Source organism: Tenrec ecaudatus, chromosome 1 (assembly GCF_050624435.1).
Source record: "Tenrec ecaudatus isolate mTenEca1 chromosome 1, mTenEca1.hap1, whole genome shotgun sequence".
NCBI lineage: Eukaryota > Metazoa > Chordata > Mammalia > Afrosoricida > Tenrecidae > Tenrec > Tenrec ecaudatus.
Window position 1 is genome coordinate 130,510,838 of NC_134530.1, and position 21,813 is coordinate 130,532,650.

At 37.0% G+C, this 21,813-nt stretch overlaps 1 protein-coding gene across 1 annotated transcript in view; it reads right to left on the reverse strand.

The window, feature by feature from the left end:
• The window catches only part of DPYD (dihydropyrimidine dehydrogenase), a 1,117,227-nt gene that overhangs the window by 545,202 nt on the left and 550,212 nt on the right, over window positions 1-21,813 (reverse strand). The window lies entirely within an intron of this gene.

A 21,813-nucleotide genomic window follows, 5' to 3' on the forward strand; every position in this document is an offset into this window, starting at 1 on the left:
CTGTTAATGGCATAAAGGTTCTTTTTGGAGCATAAAAATCTTCAGGAAATAAATAATGTTGATGGTTATATAAACTCTATGAATATACCAAAGAATTACTGAACCTTCAACTTTAGCCAGATGAATTTTATATGAGTTACAAAACTCAATCAATGCACTCACATTAGAAGTGAAGCTAATGGCTAAGAGTGCTAAATATGGTATTCCTTTATTTTTTGATTAAGGAATAATTATTTCCAAGGGATTAAAAAGGAATGTGTTAATCGACATGTGTGCATATGTTTAAAGGCCAAAATCAACTATAACATCCTCAGCAAATATACACATGGAATAATAATATCTTTATTCCTGGGAGGACTAGATATTACTGGAAATCATCTAGATTTTGACTTAATACAAAATGACCTGGCATTTAAATATAAATACAAATAATAGGTTTTTCTTGAAGGTTACCTCTTACAAATTTTTTCTTTAAATGTTATTATGCTGGTAAACAAATTTGTTAGAAGTTTTAAATGTAAACATTTTATCACTGTAGTAGACAGACTTCTTATCTTCATGGGGAATAAAATAAAAACGTTGAGTGGATTACAATATAGAATAGTTGGATTGCAACATCAGCCCCTGTTTCATTATTCACCCTCAGGAGATATATCTTTAAATAAGCAATTTCAATGTTTAGTTTTGTATTCTTTGGGAAGTTCACTTTTCTGCTATCTTGCATAATTTCTTTATAGAATCTTCCAATACATAGTAACCTAAGACTCTAAATGGAATAAATATTACTTTTCTTCATTCCTACTATAAGTAATATTTTATTTTACATCTACTTTCATATCTGTGATCTATCATTTCAAAATACTTCTCTGAAATAGGTCTGAAAACACCTTTTGGGTTAAAAAAGTAATTTTCATTTACCATGGAGATATCTCCAAGTCTTAATCCTACTTCAAAAACACTTTAGAAAGTGTACTATGTGTATTTCTCAATCTTCCTGAAAAATACATTCCAATTTCCTTGTTGAAAAAGTGGCAGGGGTGATATAAATACTCCTCCCTCTCCCCCCACAAAAAGTTTTATATTGTAATATAATTCAGACCTTTTTTTATCTTTTAGAAGTTGTTTGGAATACTTAGAATTCTCTCATGCTTTAATAACTTAAAAGTGTAAATCAATCCAAGATTTATTGTGTACCTGTGGCCGTTTATTTCAATTACAACCATATGTTCTATTGAAAAATTGATTTCAAAGTCTTCAAAGAATAAGAATTGGAAGCTTGAAAATGATGAGAGAGGTGATCATTTTCATGAGGGCACCTCATGAAGAGGAGATGTGAGGGCCACACTTCCGGCATCGAGGTCAGCTTCTTCATGCCGTGAATGTTCACGCTCACATTTCAATCACAGATTACTTTTTGAAATGCAAAGATGAATTTACTCAGCTGTAAAGAACAACAAAACATTAACTTCTGGATCTAATATTTTAAAAGCATCCATATTCTTCATATTGGTGGTTCATCAAACACTGTTCACATCCCTTCAAAATGGAAATAAATTTAATGGCATATTGCAGTATGCTGCTCTTCCAGTTTACTAGTTTGTAAGCAAAAGTCAGTTACATTTTTTGCAGTCAGTAAAATTGCATAAATGCTGACATGAAAATTATCCTGTTACAAATGAAATGTGGATCTATAATATACCTCACATCTGTATCTATATTAGATTGAAGACTTCTATACTTCAAGGTAATGCATGAATTAGCCATAAAATTATGATCTTGAAGGTCTTCTATCAAAGGCCCTCTAATTAGTCATGCTTGTTCTGCTCTCATTTTTTATACAAGAGGCATTTTCCCCATGGCGGCATGGGACCATTGTATCTCTTTCCTCATCAACACATGTAGCATATGTTAAAAGGAGGAACTGCAAACGCATGTGCGGATATTCATATAGCATGATATCATGTAGCCCAGGCAACACATGGCTAGGAAGCCCCCGATGTTACATTTTGAAACACATGTGAAGCTTTCTTTCAGATATACTTAGGGCTCCGCTGTGATTCTCAATTGCTCACTGCAGAATAACTGCAGAACTCACGCAAAACCTTCTGTACAAAAATGACAACCCTTTTGTTTCCACTGAATCCTTATTCTGTCATCCCCTGGCACTGAGCGTTCAGTCATGTGCTCTGCCAGTCCTTACCAGTTTGCCAATTACACAAGCTGCTTCCCAGCCATCAGACAAAAATTCCACAAGACTGCTGTGCAAGCGTACCCTAATTAACCATCAGCTTAATTAGACAATTTACTGTGTAATTAGCAGACAATTAGTCAACACCTCTCAGATCGTATTGACTGCTGTGACAGCCTTTCCTTCCCTGCACATTCCAACACACAACAGCGACCGTGTTTCTCACACTCGTAAGCCCTGTAAGACATGGTTCGGGGTGGAAGAGTAGATAATATTACATAACAAAGGAAAAAGTCAATATATAGCCTGTTCAATTATTGAACTGCTTATAAACTTCTATCCCTCTCTCTCGCTTTAATATAGGAAGTAGTGTATTAAACATTAATGGTACTTTAGGAACCTGTTCCAAAAATGGTTGAAGAGTCAACTTCTTAATATGTTTTCATGTAAAACACTTTAAATTGTATTTACTATAAATTATGCTCCCTCATTGTCTTTGCCTGCAGTAATTTGTCTGAATTTCCTGATCTGTGTGTAGGAGAACTACATGATTAAATCCTATTCATGTTAAAAGCAATTAGAGACTCAGGTCCCACACACACTGATGGAAAGTTCTCTAGGGATGGCAAGCACCTTCCAGTTTTCTTTCAGTGAAATATGACGACGAGGTCCAGGGAACAGGAATCACAGGGGACATTTGAACAGTGATAGCAGCACGCACCCATCTCACATGGAACAGTGTTTCTTAAAACGTTTTCATTTCAGCCCATGCGTGTCAAGGAGCCATGTGTATGTCATGTGTATGTCAAGGAGCCCCCACTGCATTTTTCTGTGCAATTTCTGACCCCTATAAAAGACTGCTCATTTTCTGCGTATTTACTGATTAGTAACTAATGAGATCCCAGCAGCTAAGACCAGCCCTTTATTTTCTTTCTCTTCAGAAATACTAGCCAGGACACTTGTGTTGAGTGATTTAAAAGTTAGAAAATCTTTTGTTAACAGGGAGGAAACTTGGGGAGAACTCCATATTTTTTAATGGAGTAGCCATGGCCTTTCTCTTCTGACATCAACTGCCTCTTCTGGATAAACGTCAGCAAAGGCAAAGTACTTGTGATGGTAGCATTACTTCTGTGTTATTTCAATATACTTCCCATTCGTTATTAGTTATTTCAATATACTTCCCATTAGTTATTAGTTATTTCAATATACTTCCCATTCGTTATTAGTTATTTCAATATACTTCCCATTCTTTTTTTGACTCAGCTCCCTGAGAATTTCAGTCAAGGAGAAGAGATCATGAAAAGGCGTAGGTATGAATGGAGCTGATTTTGCGAAAGAACCGAGAGTGGCAGGACAGCTGAAACCCCGTGGTTCATGGTAGATCAGAGTGAGATGACGTTTGAGACAGATTTGAGCCATACAGTAAAGTGAGGACTTAGATTTAATTTGAAGAGCTATAGAAAGCCACTGAAATGCCTTAAGTCATGGCGAGATAGCATCTGATTTAAGTTGTAAGAGATGACTGGCTGCTGGCATGGAGGACCAGGGAGGGAGCACACAGGATCCTTTAAGAGTGAGAAATCATGGAGTCCTGGACATGAGTGATACTGCTTGGGATGAATTACAGTGACATTTCTAGATTTTAATCAATAATAAATGATCACATATCTACCAATGTTTCAGTTTGGCATACAAATTGTGTTAACACGAATGATAACTTTTCCTTAGATGGTGCTTTAAATGTTACAAATCATTTTGACACCTTTAAATTTTTTAACTTAAATCTGAGCATCATGAGAATACTGTAATAAAGGCAAAGCAGCTATGATGGTCTTATTTTCGAGCTAAGCAGCTGAGGCCCTTCACTTTACAAGGCAAGTAAAGTATTTACAGTCGCATTACATAAAAGATGATGCACAAGTCTTTCTTCAGAACAAAGGGAGAGCATTATACCATGCAACTAGCATCATTTGGTATGAAACCCACAATTTAAAAGTTGGGGTATCTTTTTTTCTCTCCACTTATTTGCATGTAAGTCTATTTCTCCTTTTTATTTTCTCACACTACATATCGGTTAACAAGGAAATTGCAGTAGAACTTTAATTGTTGTTTAGTACATCACTATCCATCCTTAGCATCCCTGGTGGCACAGTGGGTACGATTTAGCTGCTAACCTCAAGGTTAGAAGTTCGAAAACACTAGTCTCTCCCAGGGGAAAGCTAAGGCTTTCTACTTCCATAAGGAGATGTAGTCTCAGAAAGTAACAGGGACAGTCATACCCTGTCACATTGTGTCGCCACGAGTCAGAATTGACACGATGGCAGTGAATTCTTTTAATCTATATTTAGTATAATTGAAAGAAAATGTCAAAGTGCAATGCAAATATTTATTAATGATTCTGTTTTATACCAAGTTGCTGCCTACAGTAGGCTGGTTATGTTTGATAATCCAAACATCCTTATAATCCAAACATCTCACAGCACTACAATTACCAAGTGTGGTGCTGACTAAGACGTCCTACTATTGCATTCAGAAATCCCTTCTTCCGCTTGTGTTGTGGCCATGTTTCCCATGAGGTGCTCACAGCCAATCACTGAGCAGGGGCAGGAATCCTCCACCAGCCCCGTTCCTGAGAGATATGAGGACCCTCTGATGGCTTCAATGACATTTACTTAGACTGCACAACAGTCTAGCATGCTCCCATCCAATTGTCTTCTCTCCTTCACGTGCGGTCAGACTTAGCATTCTTATCACAGAAACTTCACTTCATGTAATCCTTTCATGTTGGATCAAATCTTAGCATCTATTTCTTGGTGGACCTGGATGTCATTTAAAAAATGCATATGATACCACAAAAAATTAAATATGTATATATATGAGACTATATATGATATGAAGTTTTTTGATAACCCACTTCATGGAATTCATGCCAGTGATTCAAATCAATATAGGCTTTAGTAATGTAACATACCAAAATATAAATTTTGACTAAGACTCTAAAGGGTATCTACATGAGAAAAGTGAAATTTCTTTAACTAGTTACACACACCAAGGGAGAAAGGCTCCTAAGATTTACAGCCTCAGAAACCCCCAAAGGCAATTCTCCTCCACCTTGTAGCATCTCCACGAGCGATGACATTGAGCATGGTTACTGTCATCCGTAAGAGAAGGAATGCTAAAAGATTCCTCAGGGCCCTTGATTGTGTTCTATGTTGCTTTCTTCTCCTCCCTTTTGGAAAATGAGACTGGGTAAGGGAGCTGGGGCAGAGGTTTGGACAGAGACAGCATTGAGACCGGGACAGCATCTCAGAACGCTTCTCAGAACCTCATGCTAACCTGGTGGAAGTTCCTGAGAATCTTGTGCTCAGGAGAACCTTTAAAAAAAAAAAGAAAAACGTGGTGATGGGATAAGAAATAGCTGGGGTGGCCATTTTGGCTAGTAAAGTTTGCTTCTTCTTAGGAGCTTCTAAAAAAATGTTTTCCTCTGAAACACCGTATGCCTTTCACAAATACATTTTTTGTTTTGGCAAGAAAAGAACCTAAATCCCCTAACACATTGGAGGAGCACAATAGACAGGCTCCAGAAGCTGGACGTGGCTAAAGGTTGAGTGTCTAGTTGTTTCTGACTGGAGGAGGAGCTCCAGGAGATGACACGCCACCAAACCAGGGTCCGTGCGTCAAACTTCGTCAGATTCCCTGTGGCCTACACACAACCACATTTCAATCCCCAGTCGTAAATGTTTTCCTCAGAATTTCGACAGCTATCTTTTTATCCTGCAGGTTCTAACTATCTAGTTTCCTTAGGATCGTGGATTTCCACTTTCAATTGTTGCTCCTTGGAATACAGACACAGTTTAAATGATCATTTGTTTTTTCTTTCATTAATAAAGAAGAAAAATACAATTTATTCAGTAGCCTTTTCTGTAAGAACCGTGACAGTTTTGTGCCAGCATTCTGTCGTATCCTGTATTTTGACATATAGATGCATTTTGACTAGACTTTCAGTGTGTTAGCGAAAAGGGTATTTCTTTGCATGTATGCATACACACTACATTTTCAAGGACCTGGGGAGTTTTGCTGAGAAAAAGAGTAAAAGAAGAGCTTCCCAGATACATCCAGTGTGAAGACATTCCAGTGACTGGGAGAGGTGGGTAATAGGGCAGGGAAAGGCAGCAGATGGGCATGGAAATAAGAAATTGTCATTGGCATCTAAAAGAACGGTGGCATTGGACATGCCTTTAAAACACCAGTATGTTTCTTGTGCATCTAATGCCATCTTACTTCAAAGTAGTGGTGACTGGATTTGAAGCAAACTGACAACTATATGGGAAAGATAAGTATAACAGGATCCATAATTTTACTGGCACTAAGTAAACCTAGTAAAAAAATACGCAATGTCTGTATGCCACTAGTAAATTATGGGCAATACAGTATGTCCTGTGCTTTATATTTAATTTTTGAAAGACAGATGAAAAGTATCACTACTTCAAATTGTCTGAGATATTGCAAAAATGCACACATTGTCCAAAATGTACCAAAGCCACTCTCGCCACTGGTCCTGAAGGGATCATCTGTGCTGGATTCCCTGTGCTTCCAGTTCCTATCTGTACCAGTGTGCATCCTCTGGTCTAGCCTGATTTGTAAGGTAAAATTGGGATCATGGTAGTGGGGTAGGGGGAGCATGGAGCGAAGGTGGGGTAGATAGGGGGAGCCAATTACAAGGATCTACATATAATCTCCTCTCTCGGGGATGGCCAACAGAAAAGTGAGTGAAGGGAGACATCACGCAGTATAAGATATGACAAAATAATAATGATTTATAAGGGAGGAGGCAGTGGGGAGGGAGGGGGAAAATGAAGAGCTGATACCAAGGGCTCAAGTAGAAAGCAAATGTTTTGAGAATGATGATGGCAATAAATATATAAATGTGCTCGACACAATGGATTGATGTATGGATTGTGAGAAGCATTGTATAAACCATATATATATATTTTCAAAAGAAAAAAAGGTACCAAAGCTAAGGTTAGCAATATGGACTTAATTGATGTTGTTGTCATCCAGATTTCATCATTTTATTAGACTCCAATTGTGGAAATCCATATTTTTTAAATTGTGGTAAATTGTAATTAACAAAATGCATAAAATTCCAACCCTTGCTACATGTACAATTCTATGACATTGATTAAGTTCTTCAAGTTGTATGATCATTCTTATTATCTGCTCCAAATTATCCCATTACCAGGAACAAATTCTCCCTCTGGAAGATGGAGATCTTTACTAACTTAACTTCCCCAAGAAAGGTATGGTAGAGAGAAAAAGGATACAAATAGTAAGATTGCACTTTAAAGAAATTTTCATTAAGCCATAATATGAAACTTTTCTATTAGCCTTGACACCAGATGCTTTAGCACTTATCAAGGAGCTGAATAAGAAGCATTTTTCCATTATGAGTAAAGCTCCACCAGCAAGCCCAGATCAAAATTGTACATCAATTTATATTATTTAAAAGTCTATTTGAGTCTCACTTTGTCCACTCTACCAAAATGATTAACTAATTAACAAGTGTGAAATCATGGTCTGAAACTAGAAGGAAGTAAAGACGCAATTATTTGGGGCAATGGATTACTTTATAGTCAACTAACTCAAACTGTGAAATAAAAATGTTAAAATAAAACACTTGGGCAATTTAAATCATTTTAATGTTCTGCTTGTTTAAAATGTTCTAGTTGTTATATTTCTTTGGCTACCATTATATGTCTTCTACATAATAATAGAAATATATGCATTAATCTGTGTATTTGGAAATTTAATATTCTATATTTTCTATTTGAGAAAATTCTTGTACAAATTGCATCGCTGAAAATTAAGATTAATTTAGAATCTGATGGACAGATAATGGTGTCTTTATTAGATTCTAACTTGCAAGATTTAGCTTCAATAGTGCAAGCAGACAGAAACATGTGTATCAAAAGATGCACCTGTTTGCTGTTGAAGACATTACAGTAGCTTCATAGAAGAACTGGTTAAACAGCCTTGACTCAAACATTCTTAAAGGCTCTCCCACAGGATTACCACTTGAAAAGTAAAAGTGATTTGGCAATTAATTAATTTTATGTTACAATAATATAAATCTAAATGTTAAAAACAGATATAATTAAACTACTACTACGCAGAGATCACTTATTATTTCAGCATGTCAAATGCCTTCTAGATGAAACTAGAACACTGAGTCTATTGAAATAACTAGAACCCCTTAGTTAATGCACAGCTATATGTCAGGAGAACAATTTAACACACAGAAAGCAATAAGTCATTATGTACACAATGCTGGAGCTGGATCTCCAATAGTGAAAACACTGCACTGGACTAGTGTTTGCTTGTGATTTCATAGACAGTCATCACACGGTAAGGGAGACACTCTTAATAAGAAAATAAATCAGTTTGATTTAATATTTTAAAATTACAGATATTCATTTCAAAGGCCTTCTCAAACAAATTACAAGAGTAAATTGTGATTTTTCTCTACCACAATCTGAAGAGAATTACCCATGCCCTAAAATATTATCATATGGCATACTTGTGAAACTTGTCTTAAGAACTCGCATATTATATTTAGCATGGATGGTCCTGACAGTGCTGCTCCCGAATACGCATCTGGTTGATATGTGCTGGCAATCTGTACACAGATAAAGGCAACCTCCTCTCAATTAAGAGGATGTGGATCAAAAGAAGTTTCTCGAAATCCACATGGGAGAACCGACAACCTACATGATAAAATGTGTGCAAACCTTATTATGTGAAGGAAAACAGGACTATTTAGAAAGGAAAAGAAAAAGGCTTATGGATAGGACATGAGAGCTGTCTCTAAGTAACTGAAGAGCTGTCATGTGGAATTGTGATTCAAATTAGAGTCCTATAATTATTCATTCATCTAACAAGTATGTATTGAGTCCTTGCTATCTGCTAGACATTGTTCTTGGCACTGAATAGAAAACAGTGAACAAGAGAAACAACATCTCTCTTCTTATGGTGCTTTCCTTCGAGTGGTAAAAAACAGAATGTAAATGAGTAAACAAATAAATGATCACAAGAGCATGGTGACTTTGTATGGCAAGGAAAGTGCAGAAACAAAAGCAGAACCACCAGGAAAACGTGGCCCTGAAACTGAGTTCTATGTGGGCAGCAAAGGACTCTCTGAGGAAGTAACTTTTGAGCTGAGGCCTGAATGAGAGAAGCAAGTTCCCATCATGTGTAGATCTGAGGGTAGAGCATTCCAGGCAGAAAAAAAAATCAAGCCCAAATAATCCAAGATGGGAAAGTGCATGGTATATTGGGAGAATTATAAAAAAAGGCCCAGTGTATGAAGAAAAGTAGTGTAGTAGGAAGTTAGTATGTGATGCCAGCATATTCAGTGAATCATAGCATTTTAACTAAAAAAATAGATTATTATGTTCATCCATTTTTTTATAAAAAATTTTTAGCAGAGTGGTAATGAATATTTTTTCTCTATGTGTCTGTCGGTTACTGTATTTTCACAGTCTCTCATTCCCATAATACAACTTCACACACAACCTCAGTGAAAATAAAAGCACAGCTTCTGCTCTGCTGAAGCAGAGCCTGGATGGTCCCTGCTCCCCTAAACTCCTGGTCTCGCAAGAAACCGATGCACTCAAACTGTTCCATCTCAGACATAAACTAATGAGATTCAGTGCGGACAAATTCTGAAGCCCCATGGCTAGAGAAAAGAGCACACATTTACCATCAAAATAGACCTTGGTTCAAATCTGATGGAGTGCTTTACAATCTTTTGATAGGAGGAGCTATTTCTGTTTCCTGTGCCTGGTATGTCCTTGTGCCTTGTTCTTATCAATAGGATATAGAGAAAGTTATATTGTACGATTTATGATCCATATTTCAAGAGGCCTGCCATTTCCCCTTGCCTTCTTAGAACAAGGAGTCTAGCCTCCTTGAAGATGAGACCATATGGAGAATGACAAGTGCTATCATGTCATTTGAAGATCATGTCACGTGAATGAAGTCATCAAGAACTAGCCAGCCACCAAGCCATGTGCCAATTGATTGCAAAGGCGTGAGTGAGCATGTGAGCAAGCTCAGCCAAAATGCATGGAACAAAGGCCAGGCAACCAATCTGAGACATTACAAGATTGCCAACATATAGAATCAAGAGTAAATGATGGTTTGTGTGTGTGTGTGTATGGGTGTGTGTGTGTGTGTGTGTGTGTAAGGCACTGAATTGTTAAGTGGCTTTATAACCAACCATAGACAAATGATACAAAAATCAGTTAGGTTTGTTAACATAGCAGCAACAAAAACCAGGTGCCACCAGCTTTGGGAAGAAGAGATGGGTAGAAGCCTGAAAGACAGAATGTTGTGGGAGCAAAGGCTAGGGCTGGGAAAGACTTTTAGTTGAGGCTTGAAAGGCACTGTGAAAATTGTTATTGGAGACTGGAAAAAGTGCAGCCTGTGTTATATAATGGCAGAAAAATTGGCAAGAATGTCATTGGTGACAATTTGGAATACAGAAATGATGCTTGATGCGTTTGTAGCGCTGCCTAAGGAAATCTCTAGACAGAATGCTTAAAGAAGCACTTGAGTGGTTTTTTATAAATGAATAATATGTTACTGCAAGAGAGAAAAATAAAGAAGCATCCATTTATTTTGCCAACCACAATTTATAGTAAATCTGGAAGGCCCAGAACCTACTGAGTTCAAAAGTGAAACTGTTTCTTTCCGTTTCAGGGGGAAACAGTCCTGGAGAGCGGCATGGCGTCAGGCTAAAGATCAATTCAAGGGTTTTGTGCTAATACCCTTTGTTAAGAGGATCTATATTTAAAGCAGGTCCTGAGATAGCTTCTCAGGTAGATCATGGAAATTCTAAGAATCCTAAAGCGCTGTTGGAAGCAGCGGGACATAAACTGGAATGGTCATTCATAGAGCCTCTAAATCAGTTTTTTTAAGTTTTATAGTTTCATTCTTGGTAAGTATAACGAAAAGGAATCCTTGAAAATGAAAGGAGGAATCATAGTTCCATCATGCTCTCGGGTTGACACCGGCTGAGCAGACTACTCAGCTGAACACATGGGTCATCTATAAAAATAACAAAACCCTCAGCGCAGAATCAAGAGCACAGGAAACAGAGCCACTAACAGAATTAAAATTGACAAGCAGCAGAAGGCACGGATACAGCGCCAGGGTAATCACAGAACATCTCCTGACTCTGATCAAGAAATCTACCCTGACACATAGGAGGCTTTGTCGATGTGTGATTAAATTAGCTTCACAATTTCTATGGACCAGGGACTTCCAAGTGCCTTCCATTTATCCTGCTCTGAATGAGCACATAGATACACGGGTAGGTAAAGAAGTCTTGCTGCGAATTATGTTGGTGGAGCCAACAAGTTGCTTCCTTTCCATAGCTATCCCATGAACAACAGAACACTTGGCCCTGAGGCATCCTTACCATGATTATTGTCCAAACCCAGGGTGACAACCCCAATGGAAATTTATTTCCTTTAGAATCTCCCTCTTTTCCACTGATCCTCTACTTTACTAATGATGATGTCCTTTGAAGGAGATTGGTGTCTCCTGATAGCATGTCCAAAGGACATGAGACAAAGTATGAACATCCTCCCTTCCAAGGAGCATCCAGGCTGTACTCCCTTCCAGGCATATGTGTCTGTTCACTCCTCTGGCAGCGCGTGGTATTGTCAATGATCTTTGCCAACGATTAGTTTAAATACTTCAAGGCATATAGTATATTAGACCAATGAAAATGCTTTGGCACAGCTTCGTATTTGTAGTGACATGCTTGCTCTTTAACACTTTTTGAAAGGTCTTGTGCTGCAAATTTACCCAATGAAATAAGTCTTTGATTTATTGACTACTGCTTCAATGGGTTTTGGTTAAGCACCCATATACAATGGTATCCTTGACAAATTAGATCTTTTCCCTATTTATGATGATATCTGTTGAGGATTTTATTTTCTTTATATTCACTGTCATCAAGACCGAAGGCTATATTATTTGATCTTCATACTGAAGTTTATATTATTTGCACTTCATCAATAAAGACATCAAGGCTTCTTCAATGTTAGCAAGTAAGGTTGTGGATCCTGTATGTTGCAGGTAATTAGTGAGCCTTCCTCCGATCCTTATTCAGTGTTCTTCTTCATACAGTCCAGCTTCTTGGATTATGTGCTCAACATACAAATTAACTAAGTATGGTGAGTGGCTAAGCTCCTGATACACATCTTTCCTGAACCTTAAAACTGGCCATGTCCCCTTGTTTTTGATCCATAGTCTATGTAAACCAGGAGCAGGATTAAGTGTTTTGGCATGCCCATTCTTCTCAATGCTATGTGTAATTTGATATGACCCACAAAGTGCAATGCATTTGGACAGTACACACACACACATACACACACACAATTTTTAATAGTTTCTTCTTTTAGCCAAGATCCAACTGGTATCAGTAACAATACCTCTCATTCCATTCCCTCTTCAGAATCTACCTTGAATTTCTGAACTCTCATTATCAATGTACTACTGTAACCATTCTTTAATTGTCTTCAGCAAAATAATACTTTCAGGTAAAATTAATGAAATTTTGATACAATTCTGTTGGGTCATTTTTCTTTGTAATGAGAACAGATATGATTTTTTCCATCCTGTTGAACAGGTAGACATCCTCAAAATGTCTTATTAGAGACTAGGGAATCTAGCAGTGTATCAGTTATGAAATATTTTCCATGGTGTTTCATCAATTACTAGAGTCTTGGTGTTTGGCCGATGCCTTCAGTACAGCTTGAACTTCTTTCCGCACCATTGGCTCTTCAACATAGGGTACCACTTGAAGTAGTGAATGTACACCAATTATTTTGGGTACAATAAATCTGTGCAGTTCTTCCATCTTCTTTTGATGCACCCGAATCATTCAATATGCTGTCCAAAAACTTCAATATTGCAGCTTAGGGCTTAATTTTTACTTCATTTCTTTCACTTTAAGAAATATTGAATTTTCTTCCCTTTCTGCCTTCAAACTCCAGGCCTTATATATAGTGGATTACAATGGTAATTACAATGCTTTACTTTGTCTTCTCTGGTTGCTTATTAAAATGCTTTGTTCGGCTCTTCTATGTCATCACTTCTTCCATTAACATTATTTGTTTTTTTTTCTGGGTCATTTAGGATTTTTTTTAATTCATTATAAATTAGTTGGGGTTTATATTTCAGATCATTCTTCATTCACTTTAACTATTGTATGTTCAAGAGCAAGTTTCAGAGTGTCATTTTACATAAATTTTGGTCTTTTTTTCTGTATTTTAAATGACTTACTGTTAGCATAGTGGTTACTTATTGTCTGTGATCCACAAGGTCATTAGTTCAAAACCACCAGGCATTCTGAGGGAATAAGACAGGGATTTCTACTCTCATAAAGACTCATATTCTCTTAAACTCGCTGAAAAATGTCTACCCTGTCCTATATGGTCTCTATGCTCAGCACTGACTAGATGGCTTTAACTTTTTTGTTTGGTTGTATTCCTCATAAATGATATAGACTGGTATTGGCCATCAATGTTCATGCATCCAAGCTGCATTGGAGTTGTACTCAAGGTGGGTGTACTGAAGGCTCTCACAAACTTATTTCAATATTCTTGTTTGTTTTCTTTCTAAAGAGTAGTTGTTTCTTGAAGTATAACTTGCATGCATGAATTACAGTCTTATAACCACCACCCTTCTCAAAAGATGCAATGCTTTTGCTATTAGCAAAGCATCCCCTCACGCTCCTCTGTAGGCAGATCTCACTTGACATTCAACAGTGTGGTTGCATATGTCAGTAGCTTGTCCTATTTTATTTATGAGAAAGACCCTATGACGGGATGTATCATGATTTGCTCATTTGTCTCCAGTTAATGAATGATTGTATTGTTCTCAGTTTGTTTCTTAAGAATAAAACTATAATGCACATTCATTTTCAGAAATACGTCATCATCCTCTCTCTTGGGAAAATGCATATGAGTGTGCAGGCTTGCTTTATCTTGGAATAAGCGCATGCTCAATTTCTCAATACACTAGTATCCTGTTGTTCAAAGTAGCTGTATATTTTGCACTCCTAGCAGTGTATGAGATTTCTACTTGTTCTGAATCCTTGCCACCTTTTGGTATCGGCAGCTGTGTGTGACTGTGCGTGCATGTGTTTGTTTATAAATTTGGTCCATGATACTCAATTGTATTGGTATTTCATTTTTAATATAAATTCAGTGTATAATTACATTGAGTGACACCTCCCATGGCACTTCCATTCTGTGCACTTATATGCATGGCACATTATACCGAGGGCTTATTTGCCATATGAATCTCCTCTTTTAGTGAAATATATCTTTAAATAATTTGCCCCTAGTTTTTTCTTTTTAAATGTTTTATTGTGAATTATGTGAGGATTTAGATATAAGATAACTTTTACATTAAACAGCGCAGACAATAAAAGTTTGCAATAGCTTGTGCTGTTTCCACGAATCACCATTCCCTCCCTTTTGGTTAAACCTTTTCTCTCCTGTAGGAAATCTGCTTCCTCTTCACCAAAGTAAACACCTATCCACACTCTAATCTTTTATGTTCATTTTTCCATTTCCCCTCTCACACCTGGGAACCATCAACGTCTGTTTCTTTGGGTATGAAAGCTTTTCTTGACATTTTTCCTAACCATAGTCTCATAAAATAGTTTCCTTTTGTGATTCCTTAATTTCACTCAGTAAAAAAATCTTTACCATTAACCTAACCTTACCCTGGATATGAGCAATTGATGGTCCATTCCTCAGTCAGTCCCTAGCCTTGCTTTGACTAATGATATTGAGCAAATTCACCATGTCTTCCCACAGATGTAGTCAATTGATTCTTTTGTGTTTCATCAGGTGAGGTCTGCGTGTAAACTTACCATTTATGAATTGATAAAAGATGTTTACAATGAAGAAGTCATTGGTCTTGCCAAATATAATCATGCCATCTCCAACTTTATTGCAATCAATAAGACCATATTTTCTAAATATTAATTCTTCAGGTTTGTTACAAAATTTTCTCTTCCCATCTCCAGTAACTATTGATATTTTGATTGTATGTTTTATTAATTTCAGAGTGAGCAAGTTGACAGAATTCTTCAATCTTTTCATCAGTAGTGTTAGGGGATGGTCCATACACTTGAATAATAGATGGATTAACTGGTGCTCCTTGTAGATGTATAGATTTTATTCTTTTGCTTACACTGTTGTACTTCAAGACAGATCTTGAAGTGTTCTTTTTGAAAGTGAGTGCAGTGCCATTAATTTTGAATTTGGGATTCCTCTCTTAGTAAATCACATGATTGTCTAGTTCAAAATATCAAGCCACTCCATCTCTTTATGAATTCCAATTTATTTTTAATAAATCCCAAATATCTGAGATTTATATAGCTGGACAGTCTACATTATGAATAGCAGTCATTTCTTCTCATTTTGAGTCTGGCTCGCTCAACAAATGGAGGTCTAAGAGGCTTTACTTTTTCCATATAATTAAGGTGAATTCTACTTCGAGGAAAAGGCTCTTCTCGGTCGTACACTCAGTACGATGTTAGGGGCTCATCTTCTGGAACCATATAAGACATTCCTTTGTTGTTATTCATAAAGTTTTCAGTGGCTAATCCCTCAGAAGTGTGTTGCCTATTCCTTCTTTCCAATCTGTTCTGAGTCTGGAGGCTTCCCTGAACTTGTTCACCACGATATTTGAAAGAACTGCGGACAGCTTCCAGAATCACAGAGATGTGCAAGTCCCGTGTCAGAAAATCCTAGAAACTGGTATTAAACAATAATATCAACATGTACCGCTTTCATTTCTTGATGTAGCCTCCATTTGGATTTATACACAACTGGATGTCTTACTTCCTGCCTGTTACCCTTCCCTGAGGGATTTTCCATTGTCTGATTTACACCACATCAAATAGAAAGTCAGGGTAACCGCAAAAGATTCACATGGTTTTCTGTTTAAATATTTGTTGGGTTTTGGGAAACAAATCAATAAGGCCAGAACTATTGTGCATGGAGGGAGGGACAGAAATGAGTGTCCTCGGGTGATAAGTATACGTTTCATTGTGACAAGAAAACATTCTCCAGCACAGATTCCTTGGACTTTTTTCTCCCCAATTCAATTTTCAACATTCTTCTTAATAAGCTCTTATGATGGTCCTGTGTCCTTTGAGTAAGTCTATCAAAATAGTCCCTTGGAATCCAAAAACTAGTTTCCATAGCCTTCGGAGCCAATTGATCTATCTTAAATTTAATTGGCCCAGAAGATCCCTTAGAAGCCACTATTTGGATATGGCTTTTTTTTTTCTTTTAGCGAGCACCCTGAGAAGACTGAGACACGTGTACCACTGTCAAAGCTTGTCTGCAGCCATCCATGGACCACCGAGACTTGTTTCAACCGTGGAATTTGGAATGGATTCTGTATATGTGACCTGGAACCCCAGGAGTAGTGTTTTCGCTGACCCTTCGATTGTCATGCTACTGCTCATATCATTGTATACAGAGACTATGGGGATCCTTGGGTGCAAATCATAAGTAAACAGTAAATGCTAACGAAAAGATTGGTGGTTAGAGTTCATCCTGAGGCACCTCTGAAGAAACGCTTATTTCTGAAAACAACCATCCACTGGAAACTTTATATAAAACCCAAACGCTCTGCACTAGAATCCATTCCACATCACAGTGAGTCCATAGAACAGGGCAGACTTGAACTGTGGGTTCCCAAGCCTGTCCCTCTGTAAGGAATCGAATGACTGCTCTGTCTTCCGCAGAGCCACTGGTGGTTTCCAACTGTGGCCACAATGTCATCAAGGCTCCGTCAAACTTCAGAGAGCGCAATGGTTTCCTGACACTCATATGCTTACTCTGAGTTAAAATCAGCTCACTAGCAATCAAGCCCACAGGGATCATTTGTCTTGCTATTTCATAGAGTCCTGAATGAAAAATAAGAAACTATGCATCTCTATACTTGGAACCTCTAATCCTTTCGGATTGACAAGGTCAAAAGGTCATGGTTAGATCAAAAGGTCAATATTATAATTGGATGATATTATGGGTATATTGGAAAGTGGGGCTTCATTTTGCAAAAGGGTGGAATATGATTATTGTGAGAATAAATTGGATTAACATATTTCATAGTGTCTCAGAAGAAAATGTAGGAAAAATTGATGCAACTTTTGTGAAGGCAAACTTAGGACTTTACAGAACTGGGTCCTCCCACAGCTAGCACCCACCACCCGTCACTCAGTTTGCCATACTACAGTGGCTTGTGTGTCGCTGTGATTCTAGAAGCTGTATTCAAATACCAGTATTATCATCAAGGTGGACAGGATTCAGCAGAGCTTACAAACCGAGACAGACGAGGAAGAAAAGCTTGGGAACCAGAAATGAGCCAATGGAAATCATGGATCACATCAGAATGTTTTCGGAAAGATGCTCGGAATACACAGAGACTGACACGATGGACTGAAGCGTATCGGAGAAGGTTCAAATGGCACATGAGCGAGTTAGAGAGAGCTTGATAGCAAGTAACACTTTGGCTACAAAAAGTTGCTTTAAGGATAGACCTTGTTCCTTTAACTGGAAGTACTGAAGAGCAGATGAAATTTCTTCTATTAAGACTACTGAGCGGGAATGGAGAGAGGAGGGGTGGGAGGGGGAACTGATCGCAACGATCAGCACATAACCTCACACACCTCTCCAGAGGGAAGAACAGAAACTGGGTGGGGGAGGGGGAATAGCGGTCAGTGTGAGATATGAAAATAACAACCATGTGGACTCTCTCAAGAGGCCAAGAGGGTGGGGGGAAGCGGGAGAGAAGCAAAGAGGAGCGGATCCCAGGGGCTCAGCAGAAGGTAACTGTCTAGGAAAGAAGGACAGCAGTAGGCGTACACATGTCGGAGACAACTGATGAATGGATTGTAATAAGAGCTGTAAGAGACCCCAATACAATGATCTTCAGAAAAACAACTTACTGGTGTACTCACTCACCTAGTTGGGTCAGGTGATTTCTGTGTCCCTTCCTAGTATTGTGTGGTTATTAATGTCTTTTATCAAAATGACTTTGCATTTTAAAAGCCTATGTAACAACTTAACTTTTAAAATACATTTAGAAAGTTTGTGACATTTTCATATGTAGGCACATGTAGATGTCCAAACATGTGATAGGAAAATATAAACGGGCCTTTTCACCTTTGATTGAGATCAGTACTCAGGACCATCAATTGTTTTGTACTACTTATTCATAGAGCTGCTTGGTTGGGGGGGAGGGCACTCAATATATTGCTGTTGAAAATCTGCTCCCTTATTAATTAATTTATTCAATAAATATTTATTAAATATTTATCAAAGGCAAAAAGGCCAGTCTAATATTTTCTTACATTATGTTTTAGAATCACTATACTAAAAAATATATATAATGCATACTTTTTCAGGTGATATAAGTTTGTGTTTTATGGGAATAGGTATAATCAATACTTTGGCTCCAAAGAAATAATGAAGAACCTTTAATATTTATCAATTTTTAAAATACATAAAATTATGTATGCAATATAAAAATCTATGCAATGTGCACATATGTGACAGCATTCGGTACTTATGAAAACAGAGTGTGGACCTTAAACAGCTTTTCTTACTAAAAATCAATCGTGTTCTAATGCCTATAGAGTTTACAAATGAAGTATATATAAGGTTTGAATTTGAATTAGGAGAGTAATAAAGACTTCTTTATTAGCTTTTTAATAGGTGCAGTGATAAAGATATTGGCAACTCGCAGTTAGTTAGGTAATGTCTACTCACAATATATAACATAAAAATCTCTGTTAGAACAAAATTTATGGAGATGGATACTGAAAATATTTATTTTTTATCTATTACCTATCAATATAATGTGAACACAGGGCAATAGGTGATTTTCTGTCTAGTACACACAGCTTCTATTCGTCTCTGTTAAACAGAACATTATTGGATTTGTTCTGGTCATTTAGCTCTACTTTACTCTTGACAGGTTGATTTATCCTTGAACTTACAAAATTTAAGCTCGAGCTCAAAATATATTTATAAGGAAACATGATAATTCATAATTATATTTTAAATATAACTTAAATATTTTTATAAAACATAAACATCATCTCATGCAAGGCTCTCCTGGTGTTTCGGACATCTTGGAAAGACTGATTCGGGAGAAGGAGCATAGTTAATAAAATTCATCTTTGATGTTATTGAACACAGAAGCGAACACAGATCTTTTTATATTTGACATTAAAAATCTGATCATTTGCCTCCCTAAAGCAAGCACGTACAGCTTTTATACAGACTGCATAGTAAAGAATAATATTTCTGTTTACTGAGCTATCAACTGGCATTTCACTGTAAGTCAGTGGTCTATCGTTGCTACAGCGTATTAGACCTCACTCTGGCATCTACAAATGTCAAGAGTATAAAAATATATAGGATGAAAATCAAAAGCATGTTCTGAACTCCCCAAAAAAATGAAAACAGGGAAACAAAGTTCACCTAAACATATTTGCTGCAGAAATCAGTGCAATATTCAGCTGTCAATCTAGAGAAACAAGTAGAGAGCCACGCCGTCAGCAGGACAGGATAATACAATTTCCGGCAGATGTTCAGGCAGGGCTCTAATTTTTATGGAACTCCCTTGGTAAGCATTTAATTTCTTTATCATATGCAGGCTCGGCAAATTGTACTTCATCAAAACTGTATTTTGAAATATTAATATTTCATAGGATAACAAAACTCCATAGAATAACCTTTGTCATATTAAGAACATCCAAATTTCAAATGTCAAGATTTTGAATTTTAATACATTTTAAGTAGCTCTTTGAATTGGCCTACTAAATTATAATACATCTAATCTAAATTGGTATTCTATAATGTCACACAATATATAGTACGTAGAATATTTAGGCTAAAGGGTTGGGAACAGCACGTGTTCTCATTCTCATGTTGCATCCTGCAGCACTTCATCAGGAAGAGGGGGGGCGCTCCTAAGGCACATGTCCACATTCACAACAGGCTTACTCACACATTAGGGCAACGTAACAAAACAAAGCAAAAGAGAAAGGAAAACTGATCCTTTTTGAAAATCGTCTATGAAAGCAATCATGTTTGAAGGTGGCAATTTTTAAGCCTGCACAAATTATGGCCTTCACTAATATGCTTAAAATAGTCTCCGCACAACTATTTTGTGGTACCCACCATCAAATAAATAAAATAAAGTGTCCTAAATCCCCTTCTGCTTCTTGTGCCAGGTTTCCCTTTGTGCGTAATACTCCCTTTGCGCCATCATTGCAGACTTGTGAATCGGTGGACTAAATTCTAATCGGATATTTAGAAGGAAGTTAGCTTCCAGATTTATATCTATTGGTGATCCTAGCAGAAGCAACCATACCTCGGTTACTGAAAGAGACAGTACCACAGATCAATGCACATCACCAAGAGTAGAAACAGATGTTTCTGATGGATCTGAATTCAATTTTTACAAGCAAGGAAAACAACACATTCAAAGAAAACTCTCTTTTTCTGGCCCCAGTTATTCACTTATATGAGACACCTAATGATGCTTACATATGAGTTTTTAAAATAGAATAGCAAATATAAAGCTATCTCACACTCAGTTTTCCCTAATGGATTAACCATTTGATTATTTGCTTCACAGTAATCCTTAAAGAATGAACTAAAACAAAGACAAATATATAATCAATATTCTACACTGGTTATAAACAATTGATTCATGATATTCTTAAATGGAAGCCAGTGAATTCTATCCATTGTGTACCTTGTTTAATTAAAGTGTTTTAAAATTTAGCTTAATTATTTGAAGAGAATATCCCATTAATTGATTATTGAAAAATCTATTATATTTTTCATGCACTGATTTTCCGACTCCGGAGCATCCTCTGGATTTTCTTTACCATTCTTACATACAGCATCTTGCAGCCCTGTCAGAATAAGACAGCTGTAATGTTTTAGCCATAATAATGCCAGCTATTGATCCCACTAAGAGGAGAAAGAAAGCCAGAATGTGCTTAATGGGGCATGGTTGCTCTCTACTATTTTCTTTGCCTGAGGATAAGGCTGATTTAAATAATGATGCCCTTTTCTTAGTCACTAGGTTCACACATTCTTATTCATTAATTATTGCTAACTATTAGTACTAAATACATACATAGGTTTAGCTTTTAAAATATTATCAATAAAGGGAGTAAGAATATTAAAGTCTGCTGTTCTTTTCTAATTCAAAATCGTGTAAGGATACAATGTTTTAGTTCATAAATTATCCTCCTTTGAAATCATGCATTTGCTCTTTGAAAATGTGTTGCATGTGTTTTGTGTTGTTTTAAGAATGAATCACAATCTTAACATGGACTTTCTTGTCGCACAAGTGTGCCCTCCTCGTTTGAGCACAGTGTCATACTGTCGCATGAGCTCCAATGCACATGTTTTGGGAGAAAGTTCTAGATTCAAAAATTTAAGAAGATTTTATGGTTCATAGTCAGCACCAATGAATTGCACTGAAATATTCATTTTGAC